Source organism: Salvelinus sp. IW2-2015, linkage group LG31, assembly GCF_002910315.2.
Source record: "Salvelinus sp. IW2-2015 linkage group LG31, ASM291031v2, whole genome shotgun sequence".
In the NCBI taxonomy this organism is placed as follows: Eukaryota; Metazoa; Chordata; class Actinopteri; order Salmoniformes; family Salmonidae; genus Salvelinus; species Salvelinus sp. IW2-2015.
In genome coordinates, this window is record NC_036870.1 from 19,572,901 (window position 1) to 19,599,337 (window position 26,437).

Here is a 26,437-nt window from a genome sequence, read left to right on the forward strand (position 1 = left end):
ACTACTACTGCTGCTACCACTACTGCTGCTACTACTACTCACTGCTGCTACTACTACTGCTACACACTACTGCTGCTACTACTACTATACTGCTGCTTACTAACTACTGCTACTGCTGCTACTCTACTGCTGCTACTACTACTGCTGCTACTACTACTACTTGCTGCCTACTACACTACTCGCTACTACTGCTGCTACTACTACTGCTGCTGCTGCTACTACTACTGCTGCTACTACTACTAACTGCTGCTACTCACTACTGGCTACTGGCTTACACTTGCTACTGCTTGTACTACTAACTGACTACTACTCTGCTGCTTACTAGCTGTATACTGTGCTGCTACTACTACTACTGCTGCTGCTACTACTGCTGGTGCGTGCTAACTGCTACTCTGCTAATGCTACTACTACTGCTGCTACTACTACTACTGCTGCTAACTGCTCTGTGTACTACTCTACTGCCTACTGACTACTGCTGTACTACTGCTGCACTACCTACTTCTATAAACGTCTCTTCTGCTGATCTGTATACTGATCATCTCCGACTACTAGCTAGCATACTACTACCTGCTACTACTACGCTACTACTACTGCTAATACTGAACTACTAGCGTACTTACTGCTGCTGCTGACTACTACTACTGCTGCTACTACTACTACTGCTGCTACTGCTACTGCTGCTGGTACTACTACTACTACTGCTGCTTCTACTACTGCTGCTACAACTACTACTGCTGCTACTACTACTGCTACTGCTGGTACGACTACTACTACTGCTGGTACTACTGCTGCTACTGCTGGTACTGCAAGTATGTACTGTATGTTAATGTTTAGTCTTTTCATTATAGCATATACCAGTCTGTCTGTCGTAGGGAGAAATTCCATGAATGGAGTCACTGCCCCCATCATGTATCCCATCACCCAACGCTCAGCGGTGAGGACACAGCGTGTCAGAGAGAGCATGTGTTCAGACACACACACAAACACAGGGAATAATGTGCTAGTGACTCGTCAGCCCAGAGGGTTGTTGAAGTTCACAGCACATGTGTTTAGTGGTGTCTTGGTTAGCTAGCTAGCACATTAGCATGCTATCTGTCTTCCACAGGCAAGAAGGACTCTTACTGGCACTAGTTAATGGATTGATTCATGTCAGGCCAGGTATTCACTCACCTGGGGTGTAGCCTATTCAGCAGTGCAACATGTTGCAAAGCTTGCAACCGAAAACATTTTAAAACAAAAACTTGTTTATATTGGGCAAATACAGGTAGGTCTCTTTGCGTCAGTTTTTTGTTGTTGTTCCTAATGAATACACTGCTGGTATCCCAGGTCTGAACCAGTCCCTGATATACTGTATCTTGTCCAGGCCTGGAGTTGATTAGCTTGGTAAAGACACACAACTGACTACCTACTGTACACCTAATAGTGATATTTTCTTTCTTTCTCTCCCCAGATGGTTCCCTCCAAAAAGAGCCCAAAGGAGACTTGTCCAGTCAGCTACCAGGTAGGATGACACAGACACACACACACACACCAGCGTTCGGTGTGTTCCTGTGATCTAACCTCCCTTCCCTTTTTTCTCTCGTTTTGTTTCACTGTTCCGTCTGGCACACAGACACAGGGATGTTCCATTGATGTCTGTCTTTCACAGCGGTGTGTGTTTACTGTGTTTTAGTGTGTGTGTGTTTTGACTGGGAGTGTCTGCCCTGAAGTGTCCCCCTTATCTCACCAGTCCTATCTAAAACATATTTGTTTTACTTCCTTGTTTGTAGACAGGGTTATAGGTTGAGCCTATTGTTCTGTATCATTCACCAGTGAGGCCACTGCTCTGCCCTGTAAAGGGTTAAATGCGTGATGTCATCTAAGAAACCAGTCCATCTGGTGGCCTGCTCTCTCTCCCACTAGTCACACTGGGAGGTGGAGAGGGTGGGGGAGAGGGAGAGAGAGAGAGATGGACAGGGGGAGAGCTGGACAGGGGGTGGAGATTGATGGAGGAAGGGGGCACCTGTCCCATGTGGCTCAGCTGGTAGAGCATGACGCTTGCAATGCCAGGGTTGTGGGTTCGATTCCCATGGGGGATCAGTACGAGAAAAAAAGTATGCATTTTATGCACTCACTACTGTAAGTCGCTCTGGATAAGAGCGTCTGCTAAATGACAAACATTTCAAATGTAAATGTTATATTTTTGGTCCCTGACAAATGTTTGTTTAGTATGAGGGTGCTAGGGTTGGCTTATTGTCTCTCTCAATTCTATTCAAGGGGGTTTATTGGCATGGGAAACATATGTTTACATTGCTAGAGCAAGTGAAATGGATAAACAAAAGTGAAATAAACAATAAAAAGTGAACAGTAAATATTACACTCACACAAGTTCCAAAATAATAGACATTTCAAATGTCATTATGTCTATAAACAGTTTTGTGTCAACAGGTCACAAATATTGCTGCTGTGATTGCACACTGTGTTATTTCACCCAATAGTTTATCAAAATTGGATTTGTCTCTCTCTCTTGCTCTCTCTCTCCCTCCAGGTCATTGAGGGTAACCCTGGCCTGTGTCTCAGTCAGTTAGTCTACCCTGTTATTAGAGGTCTGGGCGGATGGAGAGAACGACACAGGGGGAGATGGAGAGATTCAGCTGGCACACACACATTCTGGGGAAAACAGGATGATCAGGGAGAGAGAAGGAATAGGGGAGAAAAGAGAGTTAGAAGAGAGCGAGGGACAAGCAGGGAAAAGAGAGAGAGAGAGGTGGCTAGACAGATGGCAAGAAAGACAGATTTGAAATCTATTATCAATGCTGGTCACTAGCTACAGGGCTATTTTTGAAAGTGTGTGTGTGTCAGCTGTACCCACAGTGAGGGCATTGTTAGAGTGCCGCAGCTGTGGCTGATCAGCCTGGCCATCAGCCAATAAGATCGCCCCCTCAGTCTTCGGAACCAATAGGATCACCCCTTCTGTTTTAGCGACCAATCAACATCTTCTCAGTGGGGCAACAAGACGAAGATAGGGGGAGAGAGAAAGAAAAAGAGAGTGTGAGAGTGCATTGCGTCTAGTAAATAATTACTAGCAACAATCTGGTCGATGAACAAGTAGAGAGAACGGTGGAGGGAGAGGGGGAAGGAGAAATGTGTTCTGAAGCCCTGAGGAAACTGAACATTAAGAGAGAGAAAGAGACCACGAGGGAGAGGGGGAAGGAAGGAGAAATTAGTTCTGAAGCCCTGAGGAACCTGAACATTAAGAGAGAGAAAGAGACCACGAGGGAGAGGGGGAAGGAAGGAGAAATACAATAGTGAGACAGGCAATAGTGATGCGAGGGTAGACTCATAATGGGGCTATAGCTGCGGGGTGGGCGGGTTTAGGGTCATTAAATATTGTGTGGATGAAGGGCGGGTTTAACAAAGAGAAAACAATACCTTAAAAAATCCATAATTGGATCATTCTTGTGCAATTTATCTAGAGGCTAAATTTAGCCTAAAATAATGAAAGGAAACCCTATCTGGGATTAGTGCCTTAGCCTAAATGTTAAGGCCTAACGGTATGGGTGCCAAATAGCCTACAGACCAATCACCAAATCAGGGCTGGTGTTATGGGCGGGCCTTAGGGGGCCTGGCCCGCCCTACCGTACCTCCTTGCCCGTCCAAATAAAATATTGAAATATTTATAATTTATTTGACAGAGACGCGGGCAAACAGAAAGACGCATACATTTCAGGTAAAGCATCCGAGCAAGCGAAACAGCACCTCTTTGTGTCAGGATGTGTAGACCATGTATCTGATGCTGTCTGGACCAAAAGAGTATGGCATGTCATACTATGTCTGGCCAGACAGCATCAGATACATGGACTTCATATAGAGGGGCGCTGTTTCGCTCGCTCTGATACTTTCTCTGGTTTCAGCAGAGAGGAAGAGGCGAAGCGAGAGGGCTCACTCTCGCCTAATTCTGTCCAGTATAAACCCAATGCGTTTCTATGGGAATAATATGCAGACCTAAGCTTGTCGCCTGCCTTCCCGCCTTTGGGACAGACTCCCACTGTTAGGGTGGAGACATGAGAACTCGTCATTATATAATGATCTCTGGTTTCAGCTTCTTATGAACTGGAAAGGAATGTTGGCCGGTGCACAGTTGGAATGCTGCATTTCCTTAAAGTAAATTGATGTTTTGCCAACATTTTATAATTACTCCTGTCTAAATAAAATCATTAAAATACTTCACCGGGGAGCATGACTTAGCAATAGAGGATCATTAGCTTCTTTAAAAAAATGTTTTTACTGTGGATCGTTTCAAATCACCAGTGTGTTTGGGAAGCCAGCGATTTGGGTAGTGGCAATAGGTGTAGCTGATTTGAGTTGCGGCTGTCAGTGAAATGCATGTGTGAAGATGTGTCTTGAGTATAGTTAAACATATTGCATCAAGAAGAAGGGCAGGGGTGTGTGGCGAAGATATGGTGCGTCTCTCTCCAGAATGCATCCATCTGTAGGAAAGTGCCCATTGTCTTAACTGACCACTTACACCACTCATTTCTTCTTCACCTCACACAAGTCAACAAAGTATGTTTTTTAACATCCATTGCGAATGATAGTTCCTCAGTATTTGAACAATCTTTCCAACATTCCTGGCCTTCACCAAGCCGTGTGAAAGCTCAAAATATTTTTATTTTTATTTATTTTACCGTTATTTTACCAGGTAAGTTGACTGAGAACACGTTCTCATTTGCAGCAACGACCTGGGGAATAGTTACAGGGGAGAGGAGGGGGATGAATGAGCCAATGAATGCCAATGAATGAGCCATGATCTGATGATCCCTTTTATTCAATGGAAACGTAATATAAAAACAGCTTTCTGTCCTCACTGGGCAGGAAACTCTGAGGACACAATAGGCTAGTTGATACAATGTTGCAAGTTCGCTAGCAGTCTGGCTGGACCAAGTGATGATTTTATTCAATGTTGCACTTCACTAGCAATAGCTCAAGTCGAGACAGATAGAAAGTGAGGCAGACAGGCGGAGTAGATGGATGAATGTGATTGAAAGAACCAACATTTTCATCAGGATATTTTCTACTGTTTGTATTTGTCGGCTTTAGGCATATGTATTTTACTTAGTTATAGGACTTCTTAGGGAAAGACGTCCCGTCAACGGGACAGTTCATGCAGCGCCTTGTGTCATGATCGCCTTGCAGCGCCTTGTGTCACGATCGCAGATTTTAGAGAAACAACAAATGTCGGTACATATAAGTGTCTTATATTATAGTTAGAAAAGCCGAGGCTAGCTTTTTCAAGCAGAAATTTGCTTCCTGCAACACAAACTCAAAAAAGTTCTGGGACACTGTAAAGTCCATGGAGAATAAGAACACCTCCTCCCAGCTGCCCACTGCACTGAAGATAGGAAACACTGTCACCACCGATAAATCCACTATAATTGAGAATTTCAATAAGCATTTTTCTACGGCTGGCCATGCTTTCCACCTGGCTACCCCTACCCCGGTCAACAGCCCTCCACTCCCCACAGCAACTAGCCCAAGCCTCCCCCATTTCTCCTTCACCCAAATCCAGATAGCTGATGTTCTGAAAGAGCTAGCCCAAGCCTCCCCCATTTCTCCTTCACCCAAATCCAGATAGCTGATGTTCTGAAAGAGCTGCAAAATCTGGACCCCTACAAATCAGCTGTGCTAGACAATCTGGACCCTATCTTTCTAAAATTATCTGCCGAAATTGTTGCAACCCCTATCACTAGCCTGTTCAACCTCTCTTTCGTTTCGTCTGAGATTCCCATAGATTGGAAAGCTGCCGCGGTCATCCCCCTCTTCAAAGGGGGAGATTCTCTAGACCCAAACTGCTACAGACCTATATCTATCCTACCCTGCCTTTCTAAGGTCTTCGAAAGCCAAGTCAACAAACAGATTACCGACCATTTCGAATCCCACCATACCTTCTCCGCTATGCAATCTGGTTTCAGAGCTGGTCATGGGTGCACCTCAGGTCCTCAAGGTCCTAAACGGCCATCGATAAGAGACATTACTGTGCAGCCGTATTCATCGACCTTGCCAAGGCTTTCGACTCTGTCAATCACCACATTCTTATTGGCAGACTCAACAGCCTTGGTTTCTCAAATGATTGCCTCGCCTGGTTCACCAACCACTTCTCTGATAGAGTTCAGTGTGTCAAATCGGAGGACCTGTTGTCCGGGCCTCTGGCAGTCTCTATGGGGGTGCCACAGGGTTTAATTCTCGGGCCGACTCTCTTCTCTGTGTACATCAATGATGTCGCTCTTGCTGCTGGTGATTCTCTGATCCACCTCTACGCAGACGACACCATTCTGTATACCTCTGGCCCTTCTTTGTTAACTAACCTCCAGACGAGCTTCAATGCCATACAACACTCCTTCCGTGGCTTCCAACTGCTCTTAAATGCAAGTAAAACTAAATGCATGCTCTTCAAACGCTGCCCGCACCTGCCCTGCCATCCAGCATCACTACTCTGGACGGTTCTGACTTAGAGTATGTGGACAACTACAAATACCTAGGTGTCTGGTTAGACTGTAAACTCTCCTTCTAGACTCACATTAAGCATCTCCAATCCAAAATTAAATCTAGAATCGGCTTCCTATTTCGCAACGAAGCATCCTTCACTCATGCTGCCAAACATACCCTCGTAAAACTGATCATCCTACCGATCCTCGACTTCGGCAATGTCATTAACAAAATAGCCTCCAATACTCTACTCAACAAATTGGATGCAGTCTATCACAGTGCCATCCGTTTTGTCACCAAAGCTCCATATTCTACCCACCATTGCGACCTACCCACCATTGCGGTCATCTACAAGTTTCTGCTAGTTAAGCCCCGCCTTATCTCAGCTCATGGTCGCTATGGTCGCCATAGCACACACTCCAGCTCACTGGTTGCTGTAGCACGCACTCCAGCAGGTATGTCACTGGTCACCTCCAAAGCCAATTCTTCATTTGGCCGCCTTTCCTTCCAATTCTCTGCTGCCAATGACTGGAACAAACTGCAAAACTCACTGAAGCTGGAGACTCATATCTCCCTCATTAGCTTTAAGCACCAGCTGTCAGAGCAGCTCACAGATCACTGCACCTGTGCATAGCCCATCTGCAAATAGCCCATCCAACTATCTCATCCCCATACTGTATTTATTTATTTCTCTTGCTCCTTTGTACCCCAGTATCTTTACTTGCACATTCAGATATATATACACTGCACATCTACCATTCCAGTGTTTCATTGCTATATTGTAACTACTTCGCCACCATGGCCTATTTATTGTCTTACCTTCCTTATCCTACCTCATTTGCACACACTGTATATAGACTTTTTCTACTGTATTATTGACTGCATGTTTATTTATTCCATGTGTAACTCTGTGTTGTTGTATGGGTCAAACTGCTTTGCTTTTTCTTGGCCAGGTCGCAGTTGCAAATGAGAACTTGTTCTCAACTAGCCTACCTGGTTAAATAAAGGTGAAATAAATAAAAAATATATATATTTTTTTATCAGCTATGTATTGCTAGGGCTAAAACGAAAATGTGCACCCAGGGAAGGCCCCGGGACCGAGCTTGGGAAACCCTGTTCTTGAGCAACATATAATGCCAGAAGAGAAGCTGCATGTATCTAATTATAGACAAGTTAAAGTATTCATACCCCTTAACTTTTTCCACATTTTGTTACGTTACAGCCTCATTCTAAAATTGATTAAATACTTTTTTCCTTCATCAATCTACACAAAATACACAATAATGACAAAGCAAAAAACAGGTTTTTAGAAATGTTAGCAAATGTAAAAACAGAAAATACATTTACATAAGTATTCAGACCCTTTAATCAGTACTTTGGTTAAGTACCTTTTGGCAACGATTACTGCCTCGAGTCTTCTTGGGTATGATGCTACAAGCTTGGCACACCTGTATTTGGTGAGTTTCTCCCATTCTTCTCTGCAGATCCTCTCAAGCTCTTTCAGGTTTGATGGGGAGCATCGCTGCACAGCTATTTTCATGTCTCTACAGAGATGACTTCGGTGTTTCGTCTGACACATTGGTGCGGCTGGCTTCCGGGTTAAGCATGTGGGTGTTATTAAGAAACGTGGTTTGGCGGGTCATGTTACCGAGGACGCATTACTCAACCTTCACCTCCCGAGCCCGTTGGGGAGTTGCAGCGATGAGACAAGATCAAAAATTGGGGAGAAAAATGGGGTAAAATAAAAAAACAGATACCGGTGCCCTTCCTAACTCAGTTGCCGGAGGTGAAGGAAACCGCTCAGAGATTTCACCACGAGTACCACTATTCATATTTTCAAACATGGTGGTGACTTAAATCGGAATGAAAATCTATGGAAAGATTTAGGTCTTAAGTTGAAAATGGCTGTCTAGCAATGATCATCAACCAACTTGAAGAATATTTAAAAGAGTATTGGGCAAATATTTTACAATCCAGCTGTGCAAAGCTCTTAGGGACTTACCCAGAAAATCTCTGCCAAAGGTGATTCTGACATGTATTTACTCAGGGGGTTGAATACTTATGTAATCAAGATATATTAGTGTTTTATTTTCCATTCATTAAAAAAATTAAAAAAAAATCCCCCCACTTTAACATTACAGATTATTTTGTGTAGATCGTTCCCGTGTGGCTCAGTTGGTAGAGCATGGCGCTTGCAACGCCAGGGTTGTGGGTTCATTCCCCACGGGGGGGACCAGGATGAATATGTATGAACTTTCCAATTTGTAAGTCGCTCTGGATAAGAGCGTCTGCTAAATGACGTAAATGTAATGTAAAAATCGTTGACAAAAAAATTACAATTCAATCTATTTTAATCCCACTTTTTAACACAACAAAATTTGTAAAAAGTCTAGGGGTGTGAATACTTTTGAGGCACTATAAATCTGGCAAAAAAGATCCTGCACCGTCAAAATCATTCCACTGTCTTTGACTGTAGCCTAGAGTGCATTTTCTATACTGAAAAAAATATATAAAAGCAACAAGTAACATTAAATTCTCTGGCAACAGCTCTGGTGGACATTCCACCAGTCAGCATGCCAATTGCTCGCTCCTTCAAAACTTGAGACATCTGTGGCATTGTGTTTTGTGACAAAACTGCACATTTTAGAGTGGCCTTTTATTGTCCTCAGCACAAGGTGCACCTGTGTAATGGAGCATTTATGGAATCTTATATTTCAGCTCATGAAACATGGGACCAGCACGTTACCTGTTGCGTTTATCTTTTTGTTCAGTGTATATATTAGCGGGTTAGGGTCGGGTGTAGGCCTCAGATTTTCACTTTATTTTCACTTTACAGTCGTTCGGTTGCGGATGGGTTATTAGCATTTGTGGGTCGGTGTGGGTAAACAAACAGCTGACCCGCGCACCACTAACCCATAAGTAAAGAAAGGGGAAAAAGAGGGAAGGAGCGAGAAAGCCAGAACGAGCTCAGTGTAGAGAGCGAGCAAGGGGGAGATAAATGACACCGTGTGACACTGATGGCATCTCTAGTGACAATCCTCTTTGTCTCTGTCAGGACGTAGTGACACCTGCAACTATCACACACACATTAACCTGACACACACACAGATTCACATCCCAGACCCCCCCCCCCCCCTTTCTCACAAACTGTCTGTCAGTAATGTGTAGTGTGAGTTAACTTGGAAAATGCCATGTTTATATGATCGTGTTTTATCATTAGGAGCCCTTACTTATCTCTCTTTCTATGTCCTGCTCTGGAGAATGGGCATCAGCTTTTGGGAATCCTAGGAATTCCAATACAGCCCTCCAACACTAACCCCAGTTGGAGAATGCCAGTGATGCAATGTATGTGGGCACGCCCCTATGCTATCCCAAACCTAACATTACCCAAACCGGCCTGACCCATTCTCTCTGTCTGGCCCCTCATAGAGGCCCCTTTAACAGTTGGTTTCAGATCAGTTTTCATGAGTTTAATTCTGACCGTAACCATTATGTGAATAGCACTTTAACAGGCTATGGATCAGCTTATTATATCAACATGTGTGCTGTAGGGTTAGTTTGTTTGTGTGTGTGTGTGCTGGTATGAAGGCAACTTCTGTCCTTCCTCTGCTTTCCCTTTCCATCTGTCTTTGTCCTGGTCCGTGGCACATACTGACTGACACACACACATTTCTCATCTGTGTGTTGCGTAAATTCCTCTGCGGCTGCAAGGAACTAATGCTCACTTGACCTATTGGAGCCTTCCTTAGTATGCAGCCTTTAGTGTGTGTGTGTGTGTGTGTGTGTGTGTGTGTGTGTGTGTGTGTGTGTGTGTGTGTGTGTGTGTGTGTGTGTGTGGTGTAGATAGAGAGACATAGAAAGCGGACGCTCTCACACAGAGGAGATATATATTTTCTCTCTTCATTTGCGCGCTGATGAAACACACACACACACACACACACACACACACACACACACACACACACACACACACACACACACACACACACACACACAGGCCTTGTTCTGATGTTGACTGTTTAACACAATGCCATGATCCTCATTCTCAGGATGAACGATGTACGAAATGGTCAAGTTCAGTAACAAGGACACACACACTGTCAACAGGATTATTTGACCTGTTGTCCCTTGGTCACGTAGGTATGACAGTTTCCCTAGATGCCAGACATAGATTGAAGAGATCTACAGCTACTCTATCATGTGACCTGCTGGGCTCTGAGTAACTCCTCACCCCAATAACCTCCTCATACTCCCTCATACTCCCTCTATCCTTCCTATCTCTCCTTCTCTCTCTACTTCTCTCTCCTTCACTACTGGAGGTGGTTGTGGTTCTGTTGGTCTGTCTCTGACCATTGTCTGACCGCTGTCTTGGGGTCATGGCAGGACTAGCATGCTAATAGTGAACACAGACGTTGTAGTAACACACATTGGGCATTTTAAGCCAATGGTTGAGCACAATATGTTACTGTACGTATTATGGATGCATGTCCATCTGAGGTATTACACCAACTTAGTAATAAAGTCTGTCTGTCTGTCTGTCTGTCTGTCTGTCTGTCTGTCTGTCTGTCTGTCTGTCTGTCTGTCTGTCTGTCTGTCTGTCTGTCTGTCTGTCTGTCTCACATGGAATGTTTCAGTTTTTTTGAACCGCTCCTCACATTTTTTAAGAAGCTTCTCTCTAATCCCCCCCCCCCCCCCCACACACACACACACAGTCACACATACACACAGGAGTGCAGCGCTGGCACATTTAGGGGTCCACAGTTCAAGTAGGTGTGTGTGTGTGTTGTCTGACCACTGTCAGGATTACTTCATATGCCCCCATCCTCTCTTCATCCTCTCACTGACACACACAACACACACACACACCTGAGGAGTTAAGAACGTGGAGATTAGAACAGTCTGGGTAGAAGCCTGTTTCCTCTCCTAAACCCACAAAGGACGCAAGTTCACACAGGAGGGGCTGCAAGCTATTAGTTTAGCATACATTAGCCTAGCTTAGCACCACTTTCTTAAAAGCAATCACTTTTTTTGTTTTTATCCCCAAAAAGTGTCTCTTAGCCTAATTTTAGCTAGCGTAGCATTGTGGTCTAATGCTAGTTTTCTCACAATGCAATGAGTATTTTTTTTGTCTTAGCTTAGCATTGTAAATGTGACTTAGCTGGGGGTGTTGTGTTAGCAGAGGACGTAGTTCCTCATGTTCCCTGGCCGGTTGGGAGTAGCAGACTTTGGAATACTGGGAATATACAGTACCATGCAGATGTGTTGGTACTGGGGGAGGATAACATCATCACTGATGACCAATCACGTGTGGCAGTATGCTCAGACAGGCTCCGCCCTCATCCAGCTGACAGGTATGCTGTTGATGCCTTGTGTGCCCAAACTTTTGGATGCATCTGAAATGAAAAGTCTAAGTCGCATCCTTGAGACTACCAACTCTGACGTAACCCATTGAAGTTTAAATTGATAACAGTTAAGGTAAGGGTTAGGTTAGGTTTAGGTAAGGCTACTGGTTAAGGTTTGGGTTAGGAGTTACGATTTAGGGTGGGAGCGTTCGATATGTTCCCACTTAGCACCTACCCGCTCTTGAATGGCAACAGGTTCCTTTTAATAAAATAAAATGGTATTTGTCACATGCTTCGTAAACAACGGTGTTGTCTAACGTGTGAAATACTTTCTTACGGGCCCCTCCAACCAATGCAGAGAGAATGAAAATAGATAAATAATAGAAAAGTAATTTACACAATGAGTATAAGTGTGGTGTGTGTGTGTGGTGTGTTGGTAGTTTGAAGTCGGAAGTTTACATACACCTTAGCCAAATACATTAAACTCAGTTTTTCCCATTCCTAATTTAAATTCCTGAGTTGAAATAATTCCCTGTCTTAGGTCAGTTAGGATCACCACTTTATTTTAAGAATGTGAAATTTATTTCAGCTTTTATTTCTTTCATCACAGTCCAAGTGGGTCAGAAGTTTACATACATTCAATTAGTATTTGGTAGCATTGCTTTTAAATTGTTTAACTTGGGTCAAATGTTTCGGGTAGCCTTCCAAAAGCTTCCCACAATAAGTTGGGTGAATTTTGGCCCATTCMTCCTGACAGAGCTGGTGTAACTGAGTCAGGATTGTAGGCCTCCTTGCTCGCACACGCTTACTCAGTTTTGCCCACAAATGTTCTATAGGATTGAGGTCAGGGCTTTGTGATGGCCACTCCAATACCTTGACTTTGTTGTCCTTAAGCCATTTTGCAACAACTTTGTAAGTATGCTTGGGGTGATTGTCCATTTGGAAGACCCATTTGCGACCAAGCTTTAACTTCCTGACTGATGTTTTGAGATGTTGCTTCAATATATCCACCTAATTTTCCTCCCTCATGATGCCATCTATTTTGTGAAGTGCCCCAGTCCCTCCTGCAGCAAAGCACCCCCAAACATGACGCTGCCACCCCCGTAATTCACGGTTGGGATGGTGTTCTTCGGCTTGCAAGCCTCCCCCATTTTCCTCCAAACATAACGATGGTCATTATGGCCAAACAGTTCTATTTTTGTTTCATCAGACCAGAGGATATTTCTCCAAAAAGTACAATCTTTGTCCTCATGTGCAGTTGCAAACCGTAGTGGCTTTTTTATGGCGGTTTTGGAGCAGTGACTTCTTCCTTGCTGAGCGGCCTTTCAGGTTATGTCGATATAGGACTCGTTTTACTGTGGATATAGATACTTTTGTACCTGTTTCCTCCAGCATCTTCACAAGGTACTTTGCTGTTGTTCTGGGAATGATTTGCGCTTTTCACACCAAAGTACGTTCATCTCTAGGAGACAGAACGCGTCTCTTTCCTGAGCGGTATGACGGCTGCGTGGTCCCATGGTGTTTATACTTGCGTACTATTGTTTGTACAGACGAACGTGGTACCTTCAGACATTTGGAAATTTCTCCCAAGGATTTGATTTTCCCATGATGTCAAGCAAAGAGGCACTGAGTTTGAAGGTAGGCCTTGAAATACATCAACAGGTACTCCTCCAATTGACTCAAATGATTCCAATTGACTCAAATGATGTCAATTAGCCTATCAGAAGCTTCTTAAAGCCATGCCATAATTTTATGGAATTTTCCAAGCTGTTTAAAGGCACAGTCAACTTAGTGTATGTTAACTTCTGACCCACTGGAATAATCTGTGAAAATAAGTGAAATAATCTGTCTGTAAACTATTGTTGCAAAAATGACTTGTGTCATGCACAAAGTAGATGTCCTAACCGACTTGCCAAAACTATAGTTTGTTAACAAGAAATGTGTGGAGTAGTTGAAAAATGAGTTTTAATGACTCCAACCTAAGTGTATGTAAACTTCCGACTTCAACTGTGTGTGTGTGTATATATATATATGTGTGTATATATGTATATCTATCTTATCTACTGTACTGTACAGTACCAGTCAAAGGTTTGGACACACCTACTTTTCAGGGTTTTTCTTCATTTTCACAATTTTCTACATTGTAGAATAATAGTAAAGACATCAAAACTATGAAATAACACACATGGAATCATCTAGTAACCAAAAAAGTGTCAAACAAATCAAAATATACTTTAGATTTGAGATTCTTCAAAGTAGCCACCCTTTGCCTTGGTGACAGCTTTGCACACGCTTGGCATTCTCTCAACCAGCTTCATGAGGTGGTCACCTGGAATGCATTTCAATTAACATGGGTGCCTTGTTAAACGTTCATTTGTGGAATTTCTTTCCTTCTTAATTAATGCGTTTGAGACAATCTGTTGTGTTGTGACGTGGGAGTGATGGTATACAGAATTTGGTAAAATACCCTGTCCATATTATGGCAAGAACAGCTTAAATAAGCAAAGAGAATCGACAGTCCATCATTACTTTAAGACATGAAGGTCAGTCAATCCGTAAAATGTCAGGAAATGTGAAAGTTTCATCAGGTGCAGTTGCAAAAACCACCAAGCACAATGATGAAACTGTCTCATGAGGACCGCTACCGGAAAGGAAGACCTAGAGTTACCTCTAGTAAGAAGACACTTGCTTGGGCCAAGAAACACGAGCAATGGACATTGGACTGGTGGTAATCTGTCCTTTGGTCCAAATTTGAGATTTTTGGTTCCAACCACCGTGCCTTTGTGAGCCGCAGAGTAGGTGAACGTATGATCTCCACATGTGTAGTTCCTACCGTAAAGCATGGAGGAGGATGTGTGATGGTGTGGGATGCTTTGCTGGTGACACTGTCATTGATTTATTTAGAATTCAAGGCACACTTAACCAGCATGGCTACCACAGCATTTTGCAGCGATACACCATCCCATCTGGTTTGCGCTTAGTAGGACTATCATTTGTTTTTCAACAGGACAATGACCTAACAAACCTCCAGCCTGTGTAAGGGCTTTTTGACCAAGAAGGAGAGTGATGGAGTGCTGTATCAGATGACCTGGCCTCCACATTCACCCGACCTTAACCAAATTGAGATGGTTTGGGATGAGTTGGACCGCAGAGTGAAGGAAAAGCAGCCAACAAGTGCTCAGCATATGTGGGAGCTCCTTCAAGACTGTTAAAGCATTCCAGGTGTAGCTGGTTGAGAGAATGCCAAGAGTGTGCAATGCTGTCATCAAGGCAAAGGGTGGCTACTTTGAAGAATATAAAATATATTTAGATTTCTTTAACACTTTTTTGGTTACTGCATGATTCCATATGTGTTATTTCATAGTTTTTATGTTGTCACTTATTCTACAATGTAGAAAATAGCAAAAATAAAGAAAAACCCTTGAATGAGTAGGTGTGCCCAAACTTTTGACTCGTACTGTATATGTTTTAGTGCACCCCATGGTACTCTGACCAAACATAATGCATTATATAGGAAATAAGAGCCATTTCAGATTCACCCTTTGATCAGGAGAGGAAGTCTCTTTTAGAGTATTGCGATGCACTATTCCAGTCTCACCTCTTTGGTTTTGAATGGTAAAGTAAAGGTTAAAGACGGCCACTTTTTCAAAACTGAAGTGTGAATAAGGTAGGGAGAGAGAGGACAGAGAGGGGAAAAGAATGACCATCCCTCCGTCCTTGTCCGTCTGCTGTGGTTGAGTCAGGGTGGCATCATCGTCTGCATTGCAGGGTTTTTACTTTCCTTTCATTCTTTCTTTTCTCCTTCACTATTTAATTTTATTTGCTCGTACATCCTGGCTATCACTTCTCAGCTGCTTTCATCAGTCCTCAACTCTCTCTCATTCTGTTTTCTCTCTATATATGTACATCTGTCTCTTTCTATCTCTCTCTTTGTTGCCCTTTGTATCAGATATTGTCTGTGTGTGTGCAGTTGTTACGGCGATCCTATGGATTCTGGCCGGTGTCCAGCTGGTCACATAAGTTGTGAAAGATGTGTGCGAGAAACACAGTAGTATGCGTTGTGTCTGTGTGTGCACGGTATTTAAAGCAATTAGCTGTTTTATTTCCTAATCCTCAAAATGCACAGGGGGATTATCGACCCAATGACCTGTACACGTACACACACACACACACACACACACACACACACACACACACACACACACACACCACACAACACACACACACACACACACACACACACACACACACACACACACACACACACACACACACACACACACACACACACACACACACACACACACACACACACACACACACACACCTCTCCCTCCCCTGACTGACTGAGTATGGTTATGGGAGTGTAGAAAGTGTTCCAGAAGCTCACCACAGGGGCAGCTAAATTTAGAGGAGCTCAGGTCATAACACACTAGAAATAACACTGGAATTATTATGGAATACAGAGCAGGGCCAAGGAACACACACACACACACACACACACACACACACACACACACACAACACACACACACACACACACACACACACACCACACACACACACACACACACACACACACCGTTGGAAAGACGGTCTGGAGCACAGTGAACATACACACACATACTTCTGCTTCCTACAGGCAGACTATTAGGAGCCTGTTCGAGTCTGGTCGCAAGTCTCCATCTGATGTGTGTGTGTGTGTGTTTTTAATTGAGTACTGGAGGGCTAGAGCTCTGAGGAACTACGGTAACAGTTTAGTGAATTCGCAGAGAACCACAAGGCTTTCACTGCAAAACATTATCATCTCCACTACCTACTACACACACACACACACACACACACACACACACACACACACACACACACACACACACACACATACACACACACGCTGACGTGTGTTTGTTCCATGATCTCCTGATCGATCCATCCCTAAATCTCATATTTAAAATGACAAAATGACTGTGTTATTATTATGATAAGACCAGTGGAGGCTGCTGAGGGGTGGACAGCTCATAATAATGGCTGGAATGAGACAAATGGAATGGCATCAAACACATAGAAACCATGTGTTTGATACCATTCCACTAATTCCACTCCAGCCATTACCACGAGCCCGTCCTCCCCAATTAGGTGCCACCAACCTCCCGTGGATAAGACAGCTGCCATGATCGGCACATTTCAGTGATGAGTGAAGGTATAGGCTTTTTATCACCCTTTCGTTGGACGTCTGTAAATGATCCAAAATGGGCTATTGGTCAAACAGAACATGTTGTTGCAAAACAACTTCATAGGATAGCTACATGCCTTAAATGGAACATGTGTACAATGTTTGCAGTGCAGTGCCAGTGCACTCAGTCGCATTGATTCCCATGCCCACAGTTATTTTATTCATTGTTTTATTTTACCTTTATTTAACTAGGCAATTTGTCTCTCGTCATTCCCCGTGGAACAGGACGTCAGTTCCATCGATCATTTTGTTGTTATGTGTCTCTCCCTGCATCTCTCACTCTCATCTCTTTCTTTCCCCTGTTGTCACCGTACGAAGGTATCTATTTGTTATGGAATATATATATAAAGGTAATTTAATATAAGATTGGTCTTAAAGATACATGTGTTGATAATTTTTTATTTTCCTAAATAGAGACATTTCAGGAAGTATACATTGTTAATATAAGTGGAGAAGGTATGATAGAACTGACGTCATCATGATCATGAGCTACACAGTGTGAGGAACAGTGTTCACTGGGAGTACTGAACACACACATGCACTGTGAGGAACAGTGTTCACTGGGAGTACTGAAAATCAAATCACATTTTATTTGTCACATTCACATGTTTAGCAGATGTTATTGGGGGTGTAGCGAAATGCTTATGTTTCTAGCTTCAACAGTGCAGTAATATCTAACAGTAATAGCTAACAATTTCACAACAATACACACAAATCTAAAGTAAAGGAATGGAATTAAGAATATATACATATTTGGGCGAGCAATGTCAGAGCGGCATAGAATAAGATACAGTAGAATAGGATAGAATACAGTATGTACATATGAGATGAGTAATGCAAAATATGTAAACCTTATTAAAGTGACTATTTTTCCGTTATTAAAGTGGCCAGTGATTCCAAGTTTACGTATATAGGGCAGCAGCCTCTAATGTGCTAGTGGATGATAGCGGGGTGAGTAGGCAGTGGCTCGGGTGGTTGCGCTGTCGCTGTTGCGCCTTCTTCACCACACTCTGTGTGGGTGGGACATTTCAGTTTGTCTGTGATGTGTACCACGAGGAACTTGAAGCTTTCCACCTGCTCCACTACGGTCCTGTCTGTGGATAGGGGGGTGCTCCCTCTGCTGTTTCGTGAAGTCCACGATCAGCTCCTTTGTTTTGTTGACGTTGGGTGAGAGGTTATTTTTCTGGCACCACACCCCCAGGGCCATCATCTGAGGACGCATCCTTGTGGGGTCCCAGTGTTGAGTATCAGCAAAGTGGAGGTGTTTTTTCCTACCTTCACCACCTGGGGTGAAGTTGCTCAAGGTAGGGTTCAGACCCAGGGCCTCAAGCTGAATGATGAGCTTGGAGGTTACTATGGTGTTGAATGCTGAGCTAGAGTCAATGAACATCATTCTTACATAGGTATTCCTCTTTTCCAGATGGGATAGGGCAGTGTGCAATGCAATGCGATTGCATCGTCAGTGGATCTATTGGGGCGATAAGCAAATTGAAGTGGTTCTAGGGTGTCAGGTAAGGTAGAGGTGATATGATCCTTGACTAGTCTCTCAAAGCACTTCATGATGACAGAGGTGAGTGCTACTGGGCGATAGTCATTTAGTTCTGTTGCCTTTGCTTTCTTGGGTACAGGAACAATGGTGGCCATCTTGAAGCAAGTGGGGACAGCAGACTGGGATAGGGAGAGATTGAATATGTCCGTAAATACTCCAGCCAGCTGGTCTGCGCATGCTCTGAGGATGCGGCTAGGGATGCCGTCTGGGCCGGCAGCCTTGCGAGGGTTAACACACTTAAATCGGCCACGGAGAAGGAGAGCCCACAGTCCTTGGTAGCGGGCCTTGTTGGTGGCACTGTGTTATCCTCAAAGCGGGCGAAGAAGGTGTTTAGCTTGTCCGGAAGCAAGACCTCGGTGTCTTTTATGTGGCTGGTTTTCCCTTTGTAGTCTGTGATTTTCTGTAGACCCTGCCACAAACGTCTCGTGTCTGAGCCGTTGAATTGCGACGCCACTTTGTCTCTATACTGACGTTTTGCCTGTTTGGTTGTCTTTCGGAGGGACTAACTACACTGTTTGTATTCAGCCATTTTCCCAGTCACCTTGCCATGGTTAAATGCGAGGGTTTGCGCTTTCAGTTTTGCGCAAATGTTGCCATCTATCCATTAGGGTAGTTTTTAATAGTCACAGTGGGTACAACATCTCCTATACACTTCCTGATAAACTCAGCCACCGTATCAGTGTATTCATCAATATTATTCTTGGAGGCTACAGGAAGCATATCCCAGTCCGCGTGATCAAAACAATCTTGAAGCGTGGATTCCGATTGGTCAGAGCAGCGTTGAATAGTTGAGTGTTTTAGTGGCGTGAGTACTTCAGTCAATGTGTGGATAGAATTTAGGCAGCCTTTTTCTCAAATTTGCTTTGTTAAAATCTCTAGCTACAATAAATGCGACCTCAAGATATGTGGTTTCCAGTTTGCATATTGTCCAGTGAAGTTCTTTGAGGGCCGTCGTAGTATCGGCTAGAAGAAGGATACACACGGCTGTGACTATAACCAAAGAGAATTCTCCTGGGAGATAATACGGTCGGCATTTGATTGTGAGGTATTTTAGGTCAGGTGAACAAAAGGACTTGAGTTCCTGTATGTTATCACAATCACACCATGAATCTTTAATCATGAAACATACACCCCCGCCCTTCTTCCCGGAGAGATATTTATTCCTGTCTGTGCGATGAACTGAGAACCCAACTGGCTGGACGGACTCAGACAGTATATCACGAGAGAGCCATGTTTCCATGAAACAGAGTATGTTACAATCCCTRWTGTCTCTYTGGAAAGAAATCCTCTCCCTGAGCTCGTCAACTTTATTATCCAGAGAYTGAACATTAGTGAGTAATATACTCGGAAGCGGTGGGTGGTGTGCGTACCTCCTAAGTCAGTTTAGAAGACCATGCTGAGTACCTCTCCTCCGCCGGCGGTGTTTTGATAGGCTTGGAATCAGTTCAATTGCCCTGGGGGGACGAACAATGAAATCCGATTCGGAGAAAGTTGTATTCCTGTTGTAATGCTGGTAGTGCTGATGAGTTACCGCACTCTGATATCAAACAGTTTCCCGGCTGTCTAATAACACAAACACAATTATCAGGACCCCAAACACTACACCGAAAGCCAGTCTATCCCCATAATTAGAATTTCAAACAGCAGCAAGTATCCAAATAGATGGAACAATGGCCACAAATCAAGAATACAAACGTACATAGTTAACTAACTTGACAGTACCTAATGCCTAATACCATATAGTGAGGGAACACGCCTTCAGAATGAATAAACTATTTTTTTTACAATATGTGACGTCAGTGGTCACGCAGAAGTAAAGAGTTTAATAGCCGCGAATGGACAGATTATGAAAGCTCAGCAGACGTCTCCCCACATCTGAAAGATTCCCGCGACAAGTGACGAATATCTCTCACGTATTCGATACCAGAACGTTATATAATGGACGTATATTGCTGCAGACGCCTTCGCTGTTTTGAATCCGACTCAAAATTGCCAGGGATGAACAACTTGCTAGCCTTCAGTAATGATGTGCCCCGTGCTCGAGACGTTAGCAAGCTAGCTCCAAATCAAATGTGGTTGTCATTACTTGAGAAAAAAATCTATCGATTAGCTACACGATATACGCATCTTTCTATAAAAGAGTGTGCATAGTGGTGTCGTGTGCTCACTTACTCTCTCTGTGAGGCGCTGTAACATTGCAAAAGAGAGTAATGCCCATCATCATCTCTCTCTCTCCTTCTCTCTCTCTGTGTGTGTGTTAATGGGTGTTGGTACTGGATAACTCTAAGGACACAGATGTATGAGTCTGCAGGACAGAGGGAAGATGGGAGGGAAGAGTGAGTGAGAGAAATAGAGAGGGGAGAAGGGAGGGAAATAGAGAGGGGAGAAGGGAGGGAATGGAGAGGGGGAGGGAATAGAGCAGGGGAGAAGGGAGGGAATAGAGAGGGGAGAAGAGGGAGGGAAATAGAGAGGGAGAAGGGAGGGAAATAGAGAGGGGAGAAGGGAGGGAAAATAGAGAGGGGAGGGGGGGAGGGGAAATAGAGAGCGGGTAGAGGGGGAGGGGGACAAGGGAGGAGAGAGGGAGAAGGGGAGGGAAATAGAGAGGGAGAAAGGGAGGGAAATAGAGAGGGGAGGAGGGAAATAGAGAGGAGAGAGGGGAGGGAAATAGAGAGGGGAGAAGGGAGGGAAATAGAGAGGGGAGAAGGGCTGTGGTGGCATAAAAAAATCCATCATATAGTCTTAGCCCCACTCCTGCGGGATATGATGAGGCTATATTTGACGGTTTAGTGAAGGACAGGTAGTGGTCTCATTCGGTCAACACATGACCAGGAATACACTGCCTATAGCTAACACCTCCCTTTCTAACCTGAAAACAGGTCTTTGTTACAGTGGGAGTTCCTATTTCTATAGCCTCACTGCTTCCTCTCTCTCTGTGTGTGTGTGTGTGTGTGTGCGTGCGTGCGTGCGTGCGTGCGTGCGTGCGTGCGTGCGTGCGTGCGTGCGTGCTCTTCAACAGTTAATCCAGCCAGACAAAATCAATGGTTTCAGATTCTACTACTACAAAGGGAGGCTTACTGGATATCCTGTCTAAAAACATTGACCCCTAGTGGTCTGAATATTGACTTTAATCTCAGGCCCTTTTTATGAACAATTCTCTCTTTTATGAACAAGTTCCCCCTGTTGATGATACTTATTATGCATTATGGTTGAACCAAAAGATTACATGTAACAAAAAAATGAAATGGGAAACAATTTAATTTCTATGTGAAATTGAATTGGGCAATGATGTATGTTGATGCTAATATTATGTACAATATTCTATTATGTTTCCATATGATGACAGTGGCCTAATGTGTTCAATGTGCCGTGAACTGTTGTTTTTTGGCTGTTTCATTCAGTTCATTCTAATTAACTTAGTGGTTATGACACACCCCTCACTATTGTCATTGGTTGCACTAGTTGCACTGTTTGTCGACATAACCTGGTTCAAGCATTCATGGCATTGCCCTGAAGAAGACACATTGATGCTGAAACATTGGTGATCTACCCAGTAAATGACTGGGAGTTTATATATGGAGTGTGCCACTCTTTATTTGAATAGCTTATAGTTTATTCGCCTTTAGTCAGCACCTCTACATCAAATCATTTTCTCTGGGTGTGCGCCAGCTCATGTTTTTTTTGTTTCCCATTCTGAAAACTTGTTCTTTCTTTGACTATGATGCTGACATAATCAACCTCCTATTCCCTATATTCAAGTAAGAAATACAAACTCAGACATTTTAATTATTAAAGAAGGTGGATAAAACTAGGCCTTTTTTCCCTGAATCCTTTCGAAGGAAGAAGAGAGGATTTGAACATTGGGAGTTTTTGTAAAAAAAAAACTTTCTATGTGATTTTCGATCCTAACCCTTCTGCCATTCCTTCTCTCTTTCCCTCTCTTCTCTCTCTCCAGGTTTTCGCAGAAATGAAGACATGAGAGCGATGGAGGTGTTGCCTATTCTGAAGGAAAAAGTTGCCTTCCTATCAGGTGTGTGTGTGTGTGTGTGTGTGTGTGTGTGTGTGTGTGTGTGTGTGTGTGTGTGTGTGTGTGTGTGTGAATCCTCCTTGTTTCTTTCTTCATAAACAAAGCTAATGGAACATGACACATTGGCTACTTAGAGCTTTACACACTTACAGCTCCCAGGCATGGAATTACACACACGCACACTCTCTCTCTGAGTGTGTGTAATTATAGCTGTGACCCGTGGCTACTGAGAGGTCAGACCCCAGACACTTGACCTTTGACCTCTCGTCTGTTCTTCCTGCCAGCTCTCGACTATTTTAGTGTTCAATGTTTCTCATCGCGCCGAAGCAGGAGGAACAAATGTGTTTGTGAGTGTGTTTGTGAGTGTGTTTGTGTGTTATTCCTCTTCCTCTTTTGTCTGACTCCGTTCTCCTCCTGTGTGTGGCCAAGGTCACTGACAGACCATAATAAACAGAAGTATGACTCAGAGAGAGAAATAAAGAGAGGAAGAGAGAGGAGGGTCTGAGTGAGTGGTTGCTATAGTGATTAGTTACTGTCTGTCATAACCATTTCCCATCAATGCATTTTGGAAAGTAATTGGCTTTGAAAGGATAGGAGTGGTTGGGGGAGGGAGGGAGGGTGAAAGGAAGAGGGTGGTGTAGGAAATGAGTAGGGAGGTATTGAAATATGAAGAAATGTGAGGGTGGAGGGTGGTATAGATTGTGTATCCAGATACAATTAGGTCTACATAACACACATTGATATAGTCAAAGAAATGACTACAGGGTTTCTATAGAAATAGTTCTATATTTCTGTATACTGCTATATAGTTTTCCTGATAAAAATCATGTTTCCCCTGAGTACCTGTTACTGACTGTGGCCATGATCATACTCATGGGAATATAACTCCCTGTTTCAGTCTATGTTCACCAGGAGGCAGAGGTGTGTGTGTGTGTGTGTGTGTGTGTGTGTGTGTGTTCACTCTTTAAGTTGACTGTTTTATCCTGTGTGTTCCAGGGGGCAGAGACAGACGCGGAGGTCCAGTGTTAACGTTTCCTTCACGCAGTAACCACGACAGAATACGAGCCGACGACCTCAGAAGACTCATAGCGTACCTCGCTGGCATCCCCAAGTACGTTTGTTTGTGTCTTTCTGTGTGTACAGTATCTGCATGCGTACATATTGTGTGTATATTTGAATGGTTGGTTTAGTCTATTGGATTCAGATCTTTAACCAAACACGAGAGAGAGAGGGGGAGGGAGGGAGAGAGGAAGAGAAAAATGGAGTGATGAAAACAAAGAGAGCGATATTGTGGGCCAGAATACCTGCTGCAGCTCCTCTGCTGCCAAGAACCCTTCCTCCACACTGTCACTAGAGAGCGGGAGAGAGAGATGGATGAAGAGATGGAGAGTCAGACCGAGGAGGAGGGAGGGATAGGGAGTCGGAAACGAAAAGGAGGGAGTGAGGGGAAGAGGATAGAGCGGGAGACAGCAAGGGATTAAAACAGAGAGAGAGCGCATGTGCGGGGAGGTGTGTGTGAACAGAGGCGGTACGGTTGCTGTATCTGCTCAGTAATAGTTGTTGGCTAAGTTTGAGTAGGTCTACGCTGCTGCTGTCTCCTTCTAGGTACGTCTCCTCTCTCTCTCCATCGTATCGCTCTCCTCATTAAAAATCTCTTTAATGGTTCTTCTCGCTCTCTATGTAAATGAGATGTAGATCTCTCTCAGCTTTTTCACTCTATCCTCTGTATAATCTATTTCTGTGTTTGTGTGTTCTCTCTTTTCAGTGTATAGGGAGTTATAGGGAGTTATTGTTAGTTTACCTGGACAACATCTGCAGACTGTCTTTAGCTGACAAACACACAGACAGACAGATGTAGAGAGAGGGAAGGATGGATAGAAAGAGAAGGAATCCAGAATAGAGTCTTAGAGGGAATAAGGATTGAGAGATGAAGGATAGATCCTTCAGAGAGTGAGTATTCTCCTGAAGAGAGAGAGAGAGAGAGAGAGAGAGAGAGAGAGAGGAGAGAGAGAGAGAGAGAGAGAGAGAGAGAGAGAGAGAGAGAGAGAAGAGAGAGAGAGAGAGAGAGAGAGAGAGAGAGAGAGAGAGAGAAGAGAGAGAGAGAGAGAGGAGAGAGAGAGAGAGAGAGAGAGAGAGAGATGAGAAGAAGAGAGAGAGAAGAGAGAGAGAGAGAGAGAGAACTCTCTGGGGCTGAGTGTTGTGGTGCGCAGAAGAGGGAATAGAGGAAAAGACAGGGGTGGGATGACTAGAGGCTGTTTATTACTAGCCATGCAGGATGTATGGTGCAGTGGGACAAGATTAGTTTAACTACGGTCTTATGCTGATGATGATTCAGTCTCTTCCTGCTTTGGTTTTGCGTTATACTGAGTGTTAGGTTGCAGATTTTTCTTATCTGGCTGGAAATCACTGTTGTTGTGTGTTTGTTGCGCGCGTCTGTGCGCGCAGTCGTAGTGCATGCTATATGTGCTTTCACAGTACAGAAAATGCGTCATCCCATCTCATGGTTTGTTTTGATTCTCTTCCCTAACTCCTCCCTTTCCACTCTTCTCTCCCTCCACTCACCCTCCTCCCTCTGGCTACCACTTCTCTCTCTGCCCTCCCCTTTCCCACCCTCCCACTCTCTCACTCTTTCGCTACCACCTCTCACCCTCCTACCTTCTCTCTCCCTCACACCTCCCTCCACCCTATCTTTCGCTACCACCTTCCCTCTCCTTCCTTTCACCCCCTCCCTCCTCCTCCCTCCTCCTCCCCGGTCCAGTGAGGAGGTGATCCAGCATGGCTTCACAGTCATAGTAGAACATGCGAGGCAGTAAATGGGACAGGTATCAAACCTCTTACTGAAGATTCTCCAGAGTCGTGCCCCTGCTGTATACACATAGCTCTCATCATCAAACCAGACAACTTCTGGCAGAAACAACGCACCAACTTCGGCAGCTCCAAGTTCGAATTTGAGGTAAAATTACTGTTTTCATTTGTTCAACTGCAGAGATTTGGTGTGCCTCAAACTTGATTTTGAGGTTCATATAGTTTTTTTCGGGCAGTCAAGCAATTAAATAATTAATTGTAGTTAATGGCGATTAGTTAATCAAATTAATCAACAATTTTAGAATTAGCTAAAATTTGGCCTAATAAAAAGTAGTGCAGTGAGTTATAGGCATACTATATTTTGATATAATTAAATAAACATAAAATCATTGTATCAGGAATGTTTTAATGGCATTTTTACCATACACACACAAAAAGCCACTAAACTACAGCAAGCTATTAGGCCTAATGCTCCCAATATTTAAGGCCGACTACCTCTTATCAATGTTTTTGTAGTTTAACACTTGCGTAGCACACACACACACAACACACACCACACACACACACACACACACACACACACACACACACACACACACACACACACACACACACACACACACACACACACACACACTGTTAAAGCTTCAGGCATTCTAAATGAGCGTTCTCCCTGTTTCTGATTGGAGGTTTGATTATTGGAAAAAATAACTGTCTCTATGGATACAAAGACCAAAAAGCTTTTAAACCTGTCCAACAATGTTATGAATTCCACAGAAGACAATAACAACAGATCAGCCAGGTCTGAGTTCATGTAAAATATCAGAACTGTTATCTAGCCTAGGCTACATATCCATGTTCTTCAACATGAACTAGTCGCAAGCTGCTAGTACTACAATTGGGATAATTTGCTTAAATCCTTTGACCTATGAACTACATCAAAAACAGTAGCCTAGCTAAATGGAATGGATTTCCTGTTCTGATTAAAATAATTGTGGGAAGTTAGTTGAATCAAGAGG

The 26,437-nt window shown here is 43.7% G+C and overlaps 1 pseudogene; it reads left to right on the plus strand.

Annotated features, from left to right (window-relative positions):
* The window catches only part of LOC111955525 (triple functional domain protein-like), a 101,654-nt pseudogene that overhangs the window by 8,483 nt on the left and 66,734 nt on the right, over window positions 1–26,437 (plus strand).